Raw genomic sequence first — 16789 nt, 5'->3', positions numbered from 1 at the left:
AAATGTATTCTCTCTTCATTAAGTGATTTCAAAAGCATACATGAGTATATATACCTTCTCTTACAACTCTCCTCTGAAAAAAAATAACATGAACACTAGTTGTCTGTGACACAATAATAGAGTTGATGCCATTAATTATCCCCTTGGAGGTCCAAAAATGTAAAATTAGGGACACAGAAAGCATTTATCCCCCAAAGCAATCAGACATATAATTAAGAAGTTGGCCGCATTGATGCACACATATAGCCCACAACTGAAGAAAAATGATAATGTTAATGATTAGAACTGGAGATGTCATCCTTAGCATACATATTTATTCATTCTCTCAAAACTGGTCAATATGCCTTGGTTACTTTTTATGTACCAGGTTGTGATATATTGATATCTTAGAGGAACTAAATGTCTAGTGAGAGGCAAAGTTATATAGGAAGATAAATTATCATACAATGTAGTGTTAGTAACACTAAGTGCATGAACAAAAGCCAAGGACACAGAAGACAACAACTAGGAGAAAGGTACGAGGACTTCAAAAAAAGGACATCTTCTGAATTTTAATTAGTTGTGTTAATTTGGTGTACAATTAACTGGATTTTTACCTAACAAGTTTTCAATCTGCTAAATTTGTAAAGCAGATACTGTCTTTTTGTCTACAATAGTAATAAGGCAAAAAAATGAATAATCACTTATGTACTAGTCCCTCAATCTCTGCAAATGGCAAAGACTCCACCTTCTCTTAGCCTTTGTAAAGCAAATCAGTGGAGGGAATGTGATTAATGGGAATGGATCTGTGGATTCATTTACTACCTTTGATAATGAATCTGTGGTAATTTACTACTAATTGCTAAGGTAGGTATGTATAGAGGCATGCTCCTCCAAAACTATTCATTTTATTTTCATACAGTTCTACAGGACTCGAGGTATTGTATTTGTGCTAAATGGAGCAGAATAGGGTGGAATTGGTATTGGTTGTGGTCTTCAGTTGGCTGGAACCTAGATTCCAACTTCATAAAGTCAGTTTCACTGTTGTTGGTTTGCCATTGATAAGGTGATTATACTGGAAGATGGAGATTAAGGATGTATTTCTTCCTAACAAATTTGCTCAGAAGAGCTAATAATAACCAAATTCTTATATCTACTTTGTAATCATCACTGAACCTATATGAGAAAAAAATGCATGTCCTAGTTTATGAGAGTTCATGATAGTGCAATTGGTATTCCAAAAATACAAAAAAAAATGTGCATCTTACACTCTACTGATTAATGTTTATAATGCATGATGTAATAAGTGTTCCTGATTCTACCAAGATCATACTATTACCAGTGAGTTTGGGGTAAATCTTACCATTTACTCCATACGATGGGCATTCTTCCCTTTTTCCAGTTCTCAGAGGGAATGCTTTCAACTTTTCCCCATTCAGTGTTTTGTTGGCTGTGAGTTTGTCATAGATGGCTTTTATTAGATTACGGTATCTCCTTTGTATGCTGATTTTACTGAGAGTTTTAATCATAAAGCGATGCTGGATTTTGTCAAATGCTTTTTCCGCATCTATTGAGATAATCACGTGGTTTTTGTTTTTAATCCTGTTTATGTGGTGTATCACATTTGCTGACTTGCATATGTTAAACTATCCTTGCATCCCTGCTATGAGACCCACTTTATTATGACGGGTTGTCTTTTATGTTGTTGGATTTGATTAGCTAGATATTTTGTTAAGGATTTTAGGATCTATGTTCATCAGGAATATCGGCCTGTAGTTTTCTTTTTTGGTTATGTCCTTTCCTGGTTTTGGTATTAGGATGATACTGGCTTCATAGGATGATTGAGGGAGGGTTCCTTCTTCCTCTATCTTGTGGAATAGTGTCAATAGGATTGCTACCAACTCTTCTTTGAATGTCTGGCAGAATTCTGCTGTGAATCCATCTGATCCTGGTCTTTTTCATGTTGGTAATTTTTAAATTATCATTTCAATCTCGCTTCTTGTTATTGGTCTGTTCAAGGTATCTAGTTCTTCCTGATATAAGCTAGTGGGGTTGTATCTTTCCAGGAATTTATCTATCTCTTCTAGGTTTTCTAGCTTATATGCATAAAGGTGTTCATAGTAGCCTGGAATGATGTTTTGTGTTTCTGTGTTGTCAGTTCTAATATCTCTGTTTCATTTCTTATTGAGCTTATTTGGCTTTTCTCTCTTCTTTTCTTGGTTAATCTTGCTAATGATCTACCAATTGTATTTATCTTTTCAAAGAACCAGGTTTTTTGTTTCATTTATCTTTTGTATTTTTTGTTTCAATTTCATTTAGTTCTGCTCTGAACTTGGTTATTTTCTTTCTTCTGCTGGGTTTGGTTTGTTCTTATTTCTCTAGTTCCTGGGGGTGTGACTTTAGAGTGTCTGTGCTCTTTCACACTGTTTCATGTAGGTGTTTAGGCTATGAACTTTCCTCTTAGTGCCATTTTTGCTGTGTTCCAGAGGTTTTGATAGGTTGTGTCACTATTGTCATTAAGTTCCAATACTTTTTTAATTTCCATCTTGATTTCATTTTTGACCCAATGATCATTCAGGAGCAGGTTATTTAATTTCCATGTATTTGCATGTTTTCAAAGGTTCCCGTTGGAATTGATTTCCAGCTTTATTTCACTGTGGTCTGAGAGAGTGCTTGGTATAATTTCAATTTTTGTAAATTTATTGGGGCTTGCTTTGTGGCCTGTCATATGGCCTATCTTGGAGGAAGTGCTGTATGCTGTTGAAAAGAATGTGTATTCTGTGATTACTGGATGAAATGCTCTGTGCATATCTGTTAAGTCCATTTGTTCCAGGGTGTAGTTTAAATCCATTATTCTTTGTTGATTTTCTGTCTTAATGACCTGTCTAGTACTGTCAGTGGACTATTGAAGTCCCCTGTTATTATTGTGTTGCTTTCTATCTCATTTTTTAGGTCTATTAGTAATTGTTTTATAAATTTAGGAGCTGCAATGTTAGGTGCATATATGTTTAGGATTGTGATATTTTCTTGTTGGACTAGCCCTTTTATCAATATATAATGTCCCTCTTTGTCTTTTTAAACTGCTGTTGCTAGAAACTTTTGAATGGGAAAAGGAACAGTCAGCACAGTAGACAGACAACCCACAGAATGAGAAAAAATCTTTACAATCTATACACCTGACAGAGGACTAACATCCAGACTCTACAATAAACTCAAACAAATGGACAAGAAAAAAACCGAGCAATCCCATGTAGTGGACATTCGAGAGGGACACATTTACGATGGAAGCATAGCCGATGCCAGAGAACGAAGACCAGATCCTTTCCCAGTAGGTAATGCCCCCTTCAGAGGTGTACTGGCCTGTGATGATCTCCAAGAAAAACACAGGCAGGCCGCTCCAAAACAGGAAAGTATGAGAAATTCTCCTTGCCATTCTTGTAGCGGAGGTACTGAAGCGCCAGACGTGGCCCAGGCCCACAAAGCCGCCAGCCACGCAGATCACCAAGTAGATCTTGCTGGACCACTGCTGCCTCTGCGGAGGTTTTCCCTCGGCCTTGTCCTCAGACCACGCTCAGGGTCTTCCCCAGCGAGGGCTTCAGGATGTCCTTGTGGAAATCTTTCCAGACACTGCAGCTTCTCCTTGGTGGCCATCTCCTCGCTTTCCCACGTGGAGATGAGGAACTAAGGCTTAGAGACGTTAAGCAACTTAACCAAAGTTGTACAGGCAGAATGTGGTGGTAGAAAAGTTTGTGACACATGCCTGAATAGTGACACAAAAAAAGGAAGGGATCTGTCTGTGTTTACATAATTTTTCCCTTCCCTAAGAAAACACACAAAAATAAATAATGAGACACAGAAATTAGCATTAATAGCTACTTTGGATGGTACTTTACCCAGGTTAGCACTAATTATTCCTTTGTGGAAATGAATTTATTGTTATGCAGCTTACAGTGAAAATGTTAAAGAGAGATTAATATCTCTCAACCACAAATTAAATGCCTGGGGGCCATGAACTCTCCAAGGAGCTAAGAATAATCTATCAGTGAAAACTAATATAAGGATTTAGAATGGTATTCTTGTCTATACTTGGTAGCATTTTAAAATACAGGGCTTCTATTTCAAATATGAATAATTATTTTTAACATCTCACACCATATGGTTTTTTATTATGATAGCACCAATACAATTTATGTCTGTAATAGCAATATATTAGGATTTATAACTATGTTTTAAGCTCTATAATTTTAAACAAATTCTACAGAACAAGATAAGTAATTAATATTCCTTGGTATTCTTTTCTCTAATATACTCAATGCAGCCTTAGTAGAATAAAGAAAAAGGAAACTACATAGATAGTAACATGACTTTTAAGCTCTGAATTAATTTGAGAAGAATAATAATATAATTAATGATGGAGATTAACAAATTTTTACACCTCAGATTGCCAATAACACTTGTCTTATTAAAATTTAAATTAGCCTTACTGAGCTCCCAAATAAGACTCTTTCATGATTCTATCTATTGTTAAGGGTAATGTATTTTAGATTTTTTAAAATGTCAAATTATATTATTTTCATTTTCTCTTTGGAAATGAATTTTCTCAACTTCTTTCCAATTTTCTCTTTATCTGTTACGAGTTTTGTATATATTTTTATAAGAGGAGAAAAAATATATATGGAGAGTGCCTAATCCTAACTACCAGACAACCAGGGAATGTTCAAAATATGTATTATCCAAGAATTCCAAGTGTCAATGAACTGGATTAATACAGGCCTCTGAAGAAATTTTTATGATGGAATATTGTGTTGTCACTACATTATTCTTCACTCAGTTAAGTAATACTTTTGAAATTTCTTGTTCTAGTCTTTTCTTTCTTACACAATGATCCCGTAGGAATTTGCCCTTTGCTTGCTTTACAGAGAGCTCAGTTTCCCTTGAAGAGTTCCTACTTCTTCTAAGAGCGCCTCCTCCTTTTAGTCTCTATGAACCAAGCAATCTTTACAGCAGGCTACATAATTTCTAACTTTATCTTAACTCTCTGGTCAGGAAACACAAACGTCCCTATCTTTCAGCAGTTTGTAAAACTCTTACTTTATTGTTGAATTAATAACATAGAAATGTCATGTTCCGAACAATGTTTTGACTTGTTCTTTGATTCATTTAAGAGTAAAATTAGATACAGAGTCTTTGTGATCCAGCTACTATGAATTACTTTTCCTGAGATAGATACCAAAGAGTTTATCACCACACTTTGAGCCTGGTAATTATTTTTAAAAAGGTTAAAAACAATTTGTATAAAAATCCATGCTACCTGCTTTTCTCATTTTTCTTTATAATCATAACTAGAAGTACTTTTTTTTCACGACTTGTAAATTAAACATTAAAATTAAAAGAAAAATCTAAGTTCGTGTCCTCAAAGTGATCAAATGAAAATAATGGCAGCACATAATCATTGATGAAATACGGGCATAGAGTAGCAAAGAACAGGGAACAAAATAGAAATCTAGATAGAGTTTCGAGTAAAGTATATGTTAGAAACTTCTGTTTTAAGAGTGATAAGAAAGTCACAATGAAGTTTTATTATTTTATGCATATGGGGAGAAATGTATGTGTTTTTGCTTTGTACTCCCTTTTGAATGGAAGTACTTCATCTCTGGATTTCAGTTTTGACAAAAATTATAGACATGGACATCAATCAATTCTGAGTTCCTGGCCGAGCATGGTGCCTCATGCCTGCAATTCCAGAGCTTTTGGAGGCCAAGTCCAGAAGATAACTTTTGGCCAGGAGTTCAAGGCCTACCTAGATAACACAAGTGAGACCCCGTTCAGGGTTGCAGTGAACTATGATCATGCTGCTGCACTGCAGCCTGGGTGTTGGTGCAAGACCCTGTCTCTTAAAAGAAAAAAAAAAAAAATCTATGAGTCTCTTCTGTGTCAGGTTGTGCCTTGGAATATGAGATACTAATATTAACAATTACAGATTTTTTCTGGATCATTAAAGGCACTCTGGTTTCTATGAACACTACGGCTTACATAACTACTAGTTCTTATGCATCAACTCTTGGATCATCTACATTTTTCTTAAGATACTGCCTTTAACACATCATTCTGTGAAAAGGCCTTGAAACTTATAGTAATAATTTGAATCAACATCTATTCCAGCTAAAAATCATCATAGAGGCTTGCAAAAGGCTCTGACATTAAAAAAAAAATGAAATTATCTATTTAATGGTAGAAGAATCATTTAAGAGATGACATTATTGGTACGAAGATGAAAGGAGAAAAAATATTCAAGAGGAGGATTACCTTTTGAATGTGTATTTTCATCATAAATAAAAAAGTAAAAGGTAAATGTAGGGCAGAAAGAAAATTCTACTTTAGTAGGTACACATTATTATCTTCAGCCACTTTTAAAAGATAAAACATAGTTCAAAGCAGCAGACCTCTGAAAAAAGAGAACTGTCACGTTGCTTTAAAAGACTTGAAATGTATTATAACTGAAAGATTTTATAAAATTGTCTTCCCTGTAGTTCTCAGAATGAAGTGGAATAATAAAGTGTCTTAAAGTGATCAGGAAAGGAGATAGAGTAATTGCATTCTCAAGGTCTTTCCCAAACCTATAATTTTATGAATACTTCATTAGCTGTAGTCATATTCAATAAAAACTATCATAAAACAAAATTTATTTCGTGGTCACAGAAGTTACACTTTTACTCACAGTACTTCTCTTTCTGAGAATTTCAGAAAAATACTTCATTACATAGTCATATGTAAAATGTACTGTTTGGTCAAAGTAAAACTAAGTTTGACATTGACCTTCAAATATTTAACTAAGATACAATATTTTTACATGGGTTCTATTTGTTAGAAGATAATAAAGCAGAAACAAGCAGGCAGTATATGTGAATACGATTCGATTTCACTAAAATTCTTATTTATCCAGAAATGGAATTCCTTTAATAATGCTTGAACATGTCTTTTATAATGCTTTCTAATTAAGTGAAGTGCTTTACGTATGTTTCTATATGTAATTTCATTTAAATGACCTCTAGCCCCGCATTCCAAAGAGCCGTGTACATTAGGAAATACATTAGGAGCCACCATAGCAGGTTGGCCGGGGATTTTGCCACTTAAAAACAAACAACAAAAGCACCATTTGGTATTATTAATAAAATTTTATTTGCAAAAAGTACAACTGCATAAAAATTAATCCAACACGACTTCTTTAAAATGATCCCTGTAATTTCCAATGCAAACTAAATATGCAAATGTATAACTACACTTGCACCTATGGAAAGTGTAAACTTCTTGAGTAGAAGCTTTAATATTGAATTTTGCGTAAGAGTAAGAATATCTTCATATTATATAGCACCATATTACTTCCCAGAAAACCACTATATGTGATTTATGGAACTCTGAGCATAAGTATATATACTGTTCTAAATTATTACTAAAATTATTAACAGATGATGCCTTATTTACATGCAAAATTTCCAAATCAGTGGCTACACTTTCTATTAGGTAATGTTTTGAAGAAATTGCAGCAGTTTTTTTTTATAGTGAAGGCTTAATCCTGTCTAGCAAACTTTATAAAGATATAATCATCTTCATTAATTTGAAACATTATAAATATGTAATGAGATAAGTGAAGATGGCTTTAAATAATTAGAGGAAAACCTCAAACTGTTCCATTTCCTGGTCAATCAATAAGAAATGATCCTGAACAAGAGTCAGATGACCTCTGAAAATTTTATCCTTTTAGTAATTATGCCGATGTTAATAAAGTTAGACAATCTCTACTCAATTTGACCTTATAATAGAATTATAATTGAATATTAAATTAAAAGATGCAATTAAGATTTAAACAAAATGCTTTCATATTTTGGAGCTGAAATATCTTTTAAATCTAAATTCTTTTAGAATTCAGATCTCTTAGTCACCTAATTAAAAGCAATAGTAAAGATTAAAATACAATAAACAAAGAGAAAGACGGGGCTGTTAAGAAGCAAGGAATGATTTGTAAAGAAAATAAAATTTTTAACCTATAAAATGTGTATCTTAAAGATATAAATACAATAATTCTACTTTTGTGTTGTGATAGAAGGATTCATTATTTTATCAATGTTCAGACATTTTTATTTACATATGATATTTTTTAGAAAGAATCGTCCATCTTGTCAAGAACAGAATTAATTAATAGGTTCTTTTTATACTGCATCATGTAAAAGCTTTATAGTTAAAACATGTTCCTAACACAATAATCCAGGCACAGAAAAATAAACTTTACATGTTCTTACTTATTTGTGGGAGCTAAACATTAAAAAAATTAAATTCATGGTGATAGAATGATGGTTACCAGAAGCTTGGAAGGGTAGTTGATGAGGGGATGTGGGGTATTGGCTAAGGTTAATGGGTACAAAAAAATTAGAAATAATGAATAAGATCTAGTATTTGATAGGAAAACTGGGTGACTATAGTCAGTAACAATTTAATTGTACATCTGAAAATAACCAAAAGCATATAATTGGATTCTTTGTAACACAAAGGATAAATTGCTAAAGTTATGGATACCACATTGATCCTGATGTGAGTATGATACATAGCATGGCTGTATCAAAATATCTCATGTACCACATAAATATATGCACCTGCTATGTACCCACAAAAATAATTAAAAATTTTAAAATAAAAATTAAATTTCAACTAATAGTATAGGTAAGAAATAATATAAAATGGAACATACTATATTCTTGTATATTTCAAAATATAATTTAAGGGATAACCAAATAGTAGTATTATTGGACACCAGTGCTTTGTATTTGACACCTTTTTTGAGTAAGTTCACACATCAAACAGAAATGAATACCTACTCCCAACGTACCTATCACATTTTATGTGAGAGGAAAATTGAATGGTCCTTTCATAATCGTGTTCTTTAGGCAAGACTGGACATTGCTTCTCTCCCTTAGTACCATGACCTTCTTTAAGTTTTGAAATGAATCACATTGAAGATATTTAAATACATCTTCTCCTTTTCGTTTTGGGCTTTTGTCTATTTTTCTATAGAAATGTTATGACATAGCAAACTTACTCGTTCTTATGACATATTAAAAAACATATCTTAGGTTCAATCCCTTCTGTGTTTTAGATTTTTGAAAATATATTGTTGAGAAGCAAAGAGCCCAATCCTTGATGTGCTATATACTCCACTAGTGAAATGTTTTCAAGCCCACTTGTTTTTAAGTGAAAGAAGGATGGAGGTAGCATTACCTAGCAGGATTCTGCATTAGCTACACATGGGCTGGCATACGTCAAAAAGTCAGCAAAGCTTTTAGAACACAGTGCCAAATAACTAACTTTCAAATCTGCTGAGAATGTTTTTCCTCTTTCCCTTGGGAGACTGGTACGCACGATGTTAATTTAGTGTGAATGAGACATAAATAGAAACAAATTGTGAGATGCTTCCTATATTGATACATGGTTACTCAAAGAGAAAGCTATGACCATTAATATGAATGACGTAAGAAAGTATTATGATTGTTACAGGTGGGATTAATAATTTAAAGACTAAAGTCACCATATTTAACCATTATATTTTAGTCCATATAAAATAAAGATGAATTGTTGGATTTATTACAAAATGTAGCTTTGTTAAAACCAATTAAGGCTGGGCGTGGTGGCTCAAGCCTGTAATCCCAGCACTTTGGGAGGCCGGGACGGGCGGATCATGAGGTCAGGAGATGGAGACCATCCTGGCTAACACGGTGAAGCCCCATCTCTACTAAAAATACAAAAAAAAATTAGCCGGGCAAGGTGGCGGGCGCCTGTAGTCCCAGCTACTCGGGAGGCTGAGGCAAGAGAATGGCGGGAAGCCGGGAGGCGGAGCTTGCAGTGAGCCGAGATTGCGTCACTGCACTCCAGTCTGGGCTACAGAGCGAGACTCCGTCTCAAAAAAAAAAAAAAACCAATTAAACAAGAACTGAATTAAGGGAATTTTAAAGAACAATTTTCTGTTTTGAATTTATAAACTCAAGGTAAACGATGTTATTATATAGCATATATGCATCCTAATAGAGTTTGTTTTTTATTTTTGAGAAATGCAAACCGGATATTTGTAAAAATACTGTGACAATATATTAGGTGGCGCTTATAATGTAAAAATAATTTTGCTGCTGCTTTTTTTCTCCTAATTAGAAGCTTAGTTTTTTTGTTTGTTTTGCTTTTGATACTTGGACGTTAGAAAACATGTGAGTTCTGGTTGGCATTTTTGGTGAACTTTTCCATTTTGAGTTCATTTTTATGCTGCTTTCTAATTTCTGAAAATACTTCCCACATGACATATTGCACACATTTGGTATCCAGCTCATCCGTAGATCAATGTACACTTTTCTTGGCTGAGAATCATTTTCTGTTTTGCAGATAATTTTAAAACTTGCCATTTTGAGAAAAAGGGAGTGAAGGTCAAGTGTATTAACTATCATTTTAAAAAAACCATACTAACAAACTTGCTTGCCAGATAATGTCACCCTCAAATAGGCCTTGCAGCAGAGTGACTTCTGTGCCTTGAGGGCTTCAGGCTCCTACATAAATTCAGAGCCACGTTCACTTACAAAGAATTGATTTCCAGCTGAGTGGGCAGAATCAATGGATCAACTGTTACAGATTTTACTACTTGTACCCTCGGCCAGAGCCTGTGATTTGTGTTTACAAGCCGTAAGAGTTTTCAGGCCCTTCAGATCTGCCTGTACCTAAAAATTATTTATAGTAAAGTGACACTTTTAAAGCTATACCTCTGCCATTAACATCACAGCCTATTTATCTGGGTATTTCATTTTAAGTAATTATGAAAATATTATAAATATCTTAATATTTGTCTATTCACAGAACTGATAATTTGAATCATTTCTAACCTTTAGCCAAAGAAAATATATATGTGTGTACATATGTATCTATGTATATATGTGTGTATACATATAATGTATATTGTTAGTGAAGAATCTAAAGGAATATGGTTTTTCTTAACTTTATCTGAAAAAAGAAAATGCATGAAACACTGATATATAATTTTTTAACATTTTTATTGAAAAAGATTGAGAACTGAATAAACAGTGAAATGTGGTCTTAACAAGGTTGAGGAAAGGCACTTTTTAGACAGAAAGTTGTTTTCCCTTCAAATAAAATACTATGGTCTTAGATCTTTTTTGCTTTCAGGGAAATGTTGATAAAGTACAAAACGTATGTTAATGAATATAAAAACCAGTAGTATACAATGAATAAGATATGGAAAATTAAATATCCCTTTTAAGGAGATAACTTAAATACATTATAGTATATTTATGTAATTAAAAGTTTAAATGATTAAGACAAAAGTATTAAAATGTTAAATGAAAGTGGTGTCTGTGTATGGACCAGACAGAATCCTTTAGAGATAGGTAAAATATTAGCAGGCAAAAGAATGTAGAAAATGATTGCTTTTAGCTTCTTTGTTATCCTAAAATATAAGCACATAAATTAATTCTGGTGGATCATATTTCTAAAATTTGCTATTTCTTAAGGATTGGGTTGGGTGGTGGTCTGGGTCGGGTACGCAATTGAACATTTACTTTCTCTTTTACAATGTCTTGTATCATCTGACATTTTACATCTACAACGTGTGTTAGGGTTCTCCAAAGGGGCAGAACTAATAGGCTATATGTAGACATAAAAGGGAGTTTATGAGGGAGAATTGGCTCATTCAATCACAAGTCCCATGATAGGCCGTCTGCAAGCTGAGGAGGTAGGAAACCAGTAGGGACTCAGTCCAAGACCCAAAGCATTAAAAGTACAAAACCCAACAGTGCAGTCTTCAGTCTGTGGCTGAAGGCCCAAAAGTCCCTGGCAAATCACTGGTGTATGTCCAAGAGTCCAAAGGCCGAAGAACCTGGAGTCTGATGTTCAAGGGCAGGAAGCATCCAGCACAAGAGAAAGATGAAAGCTGGAAGACTCAGCAAGCCAGCCTCTTCCAACTTCTTCCCTCTGCTTTCTCTAGCCTCGCTGGCAGCTGATGAGATAATGCCCACCCACATTGTGGGTGGTTCTTCCACTCCCAATCCACTGACTCAAATGTTAATCTTTTCTGACAATGCCCTCACAGACACACCCAGAAACAATACTTCGCATCCAATCAAGTTGATACTTAATATTAACCATCACACAATCAGGAAATGAGATCAAGATTTTCCACTTTAAAAGTGAAATAAAAATTCTTAATTGTGATTGCTTAAATGCATGTGCCTGTGTTTATATGAACAGCCAAATAATAGTACAAAAATGTATTTGTTTAGCATGTATATATAAATTATTATGAGGCTTAATGTCTATTTTTTACTTTAAGAAAATGGATGGAGGCTTTTGCTCAGTTGCTAATAGAATGTATTTTTGTTCTTTTTCTGAAGAATTTTGTTCTGTTCTGTTTAGTTTTTGTTTGGGGCGGTTAGTCTTAGAACTAATTACATATTTATCATTGCTAGACTTAATCAAGTAAATATTGTGTCCCAACTCATGCAGGTATGTTCCAAATCATGGCATAAATTATGTTTACCAGACAAGCCTGTCTCTACCTTAATTCCTTTTGTTTTTATTCCTTACCCTCATCTCTACCTTATGTGTCATTAATTTCGGTAAATAAACTTTAAAAAATTGTTAAAACAGTTTTAGATTTACTGAAATACAGCAAGATTGCGTATAGAAAATTTCCATACACTCCATACCCATTTTCTCCTATTATTAATGTCTTACAAATAGTATGGCACATGTGTCAAGATCATTGAGCCAAAATTGGTACATTATTATGTAGTCTGTAGGCTTTTTTCAGATTTCTTTAGTTTTTATCTAATCTCTCTTTTTCTCTTGCAGGATTACATACAGAGTATTACACTATATTGAGTCATCATATGTTCCTAGGCTCCTCTTGACTATGATTGTTTATCAGAGTTTTCTTGTGTATCAGGATATTGACAGTTTGAGAGTATTGGTCAGACATTTTATAGAATGCCTCCCAGTTAGAATCTGTCTGATTATTTTCTCATGATTAGACTGAGGTTTCTCATGATTAGACTGAGGTTCTTGGGAGGAAAACCACAGAAACAAAGAAGTACCACTTGTATCACATCATATTAGAGAATACACTATCATACCACCAGCATTCTATTAGTCTTGGACAACTGGTTGAAGTAGAGTTTATCAGGTTCCTCTACTGTAATTTTTCTGGCCCCCAGCCCCATTGCATCCTATAGTATTTGGAAGGAATTCACTTGTGTGTCATCCACTCTTAAGGAATGGGGGGTTATAGGCCACATCCTTGATGGGGGAATATCTATATAATTTGTTTGGAATTCTTTTTTTTAAATGGGAGATTTGTATTTTTGTATCATTATTTGGTGAATTATTTATTTATAATGGTATTTATATCAGCACGGACTTATGAATATTTATTCTATGTTTTGGTTTACATTCTAATACTTACATTTTTAGGAAGTGTAAATACATTATGAGATATTACTGTAAGTGCAGGAATGGGAATCTCTTGAGTTGGGTCCATTAGAAGACACTCAGTGTTTGGTTAACCAAGGAATATATGTATAATCATTAGAGTTCACATGCTATAGGGGTTAATGACAAAAAAAAAAAAAGGTAACATCAATCTGACCTCAGACAACTTTATTTTAGACAAGGCAACTTACCTAGAGCAGAAGCTATTGGAGCTATAAACTGGTAGGAAAACTTAATGGTAATTTTGATGAATTGCTGGAGGCTGAGTATGGATTGTCAGGAACACAAGAAACTCCTGGGTCCTCACAGTCTTGAGGTGGTACCATAAACAAAACAAAAGGACAAGTCAGAGATTGAGAAAAATATTTGAAAACCATATATCTGATAAAGGTTTTGTATCCAAAAGTATACAAAGAACTGCTAAAACTCAACAATAAGAAAACAAATAACACAATCAAAAAATGGGCAAAGGTTCTGAAATGACACCTCACCAAATAAGACACACAGATGGAAAATAAGCATATGAAAAGCAGCTCATTATCATTTGGCATCACAAAAATTGCAAATTAAAACAGAAATGAGATATCACTAGAAACCTACTAGATGGGTGAAAATAATAATAATAAAAACAATGACAACAATAAAATAAAAGGCTGAACATAGCAAACACTAGAAAGGGTACAGAGCAAAAACAACACTCATTGCATTTGGGAATAAAGAATGGTATAGCCATTTTAGAAGACGTTTTATACAGCTTTGAAACATAGCTTCTTAATATGACCCAGCAATTGTATATCTAGGTGTTCAACGAACTGAATTGAAAACATGTTCACAGGCCGGGCATGGTGGCTCACATCTGTAATCCCAGTACTTTGGGAGGTCGAGGCAGGTGGATCACCTGAGGTGGGGAGTTCAAGACCAGCTTGACCAACATGAAGAAATCCCGTCTCTACTAAAAATACAAATTAGTCAGGTATGGTGGTGCAAGCCTGTAATCCCAGCTACTCGGGAGGCTGAGGCAACAGAATCACTTGAACCCAGGAAGTAGAGGTTGCAATGAGCCAAGTTCGCACCATTGCACTCCAGCCTGAGCAACAAGAGCGAAATTCCATCTTAGAATAAATAAATAAATAAAACATGCTCACAAAACACTTATGCATGAATGTTTCTAGCCCTTTAGTCTCACCAAAAACTGGAAAAAAGAAAGATACCCTTCTAGAGGTGAATGACTAAACACACTTGGTATATCTATATGTAGGATATTATTCAGTGATAAAAATAAATGAGATATCAAGGTATAAAAACAGAATGAATCTTAAATGCATATTGCTAAGTGAAAGAAGACAATCTGAAGAAGCTATATACTTTATGATTCCAATGATAGGATATTCTGAAAAAGGGAACATTATAGACAATAAAGAAATCAGTGGTTGCCAAGGCTTTGGGAGGCAGAAAAGGAGAGTTGAATAGGTAAAGCACAGAGGAATTTTTAGGAAAGTGAAACTATTCTGTAAATAATGTAATAGTGGAAACATGATGCTATTCATTTGTCAAAATTCATAAACCTTTACAGGGAAAATAATAAACCTAATGTTCAAACATTTTAAGAAATCCTTCAAGAGTTCAGAAGATGGGAGGAGAGAATGCAAAACATGTAAAAAAAAAAACCTAGCTATATTACAAATCTATAAAACAATTTTATCGATCATTGAAAATGAGTAAAATTTTGAAGATTAAAAGTTCAAAAAATTTTACGTAAGCACTGTATTCACATTGATAATGTTGTTTCCTATGGACATACTGTTTAACAATTCTGATACCACTAGACATCAGTTAAATGAATGACCGATGATGGCAGCCATATTTCTCACAGCTGGAGAGGAAGCTACAAATAAACAAGGGGACAAGGCTAGAAAGATCCTTGTAGCAATGGATCAGAATTGGATGCATTGCTATTCACTCATGTTTACCTTAATACGGATACAGATGGTTACATATAGACACATTTGTAGATATTGTATATACATGGGTTAATATACACACATATATTTATCTGATGTCTGCTCAGTAGGACTGTAAGCAATGGCACCACAACAGCAATGAGCACACGTAGTGCCACAGATCTTGGTATTTAATACCACTCTCTAACAAAGAAACCAGGTTCATGAAGAGATGGCAGACTCAGGAACAAGGAAGGCACAAAGTAACCCAGAGCATCTTGTAGAAAGCAAAAGTAGTGTTTTCACACACACACAGACACACACACAGAAAGAAAGAGAGACAGAGAGAGAGAGATTTTTTTAAGGAAATAAATGGTAAAGGGTCAGAACCATGATAGCTATTCTGAGAGTGAAACCAAAGGAACTGATAGGGAAACATTACGGAGAAAGACTCTATCAGCTTTTGACTTATTTAAATGTGAAGACTAGGAGGAAGAGAAGTACCCTAAAAGTGCTATTCTCCATTTCAGACTTCTGTGATATCATCCTAAAAAGCATGTCATAGCCTCCTAGTATTACAACACCAATGTTTCCCTTTAATTTTTCTAAACACAGACCTTTCTTTCTGTAGGTAGTACTTGTAACCTCTCCTTCTTCATTGACAGCTTCTACTTTGTCTTTATTAAACCCTTTCAAACTCTGACACCACTCCAGTATGCCTCGTTATAGTTGATGAAACCTTTACCCTAGGAGGGCACGGAATGAGAGTGAGAAGTGTGGCGAGGAAGAACACATTAGAGGGCTAAAGGAAGTCCAGTGTGGCTAAATTGAGAAGGTCAAATAAAGATTGGCTCTGGAAGCAGTTGGATAACTAGACAAGAAATTGAATACCTGTCTGAATGTGAATTGTATTTACAGTGACAAGAAAAAATAGAGGAGCCACTAAGTGTAGTTGTTGCAAGGATAGATTAGTTCAATTATAGATCCGTTCATCTGAGATGCCTGTGAGAAATCGAAAAGAACTGATATAGGAAGAAGTTGGATATTCAGGTTTTCAGTTCAGGAAACAAACAAGATCTAGGTTTAAATGGTGTATTTCAGAGTCATCATTCCCTAGGTATATAATTGAGGCCAAAGTTCAGGTACTTCTCTTACGCTCCCTCAAATCCTTCCATGATCTCCATTGCTCCATTAAGCACATAATATAGTAATTGACTCTTTTTCTTTTTTCATTAAACTCTATGAGTCTTAAGGGTACCTTTAACAAATTCTTTGAGGGCAGGATTTGGTCTTATTCATCTTTATCTCTCCAGCACATTGTGCAATATTTATTTAATAAA

At 34.3% G+C, this 16789-nt stretch overlaps 1 pseudogene; it reads right to left on the bottom strand.

The window, feature by feature from the left end:
- Window positions 1-212: 212 nt before the first annotated feature.
- Window positions 213-3630, bottom strand: LOC105545477 (annotated as a pseudogene).
- Between the last annotated feature and the right edge of the window lie 13159 nt (window positions 3631-16789).

This window comes from Mandrillus leucophaeus, unplaced genomic scaffold (assembly GCF_000951045.1).
Source record: "Mandrillus leucophaeus isolate KB7577 unplaced genomic scaffold, Mleu.le_1.0 Scaffold33, whole genome shotgun sequence".
Classification (NCBI taxonomy): domain Eukaryota; kingdom Metazoa; phylum Chordata; class Mammalia; order Primates; family Cercopithecidae; genus Mandrillus; species Mandrillus leucophaeus.
The sequence above is the reverse complement of the archived record's forward strand: the minus strand, read 5'-3'. Positions and strand labels throughout refer to the sequence as shown.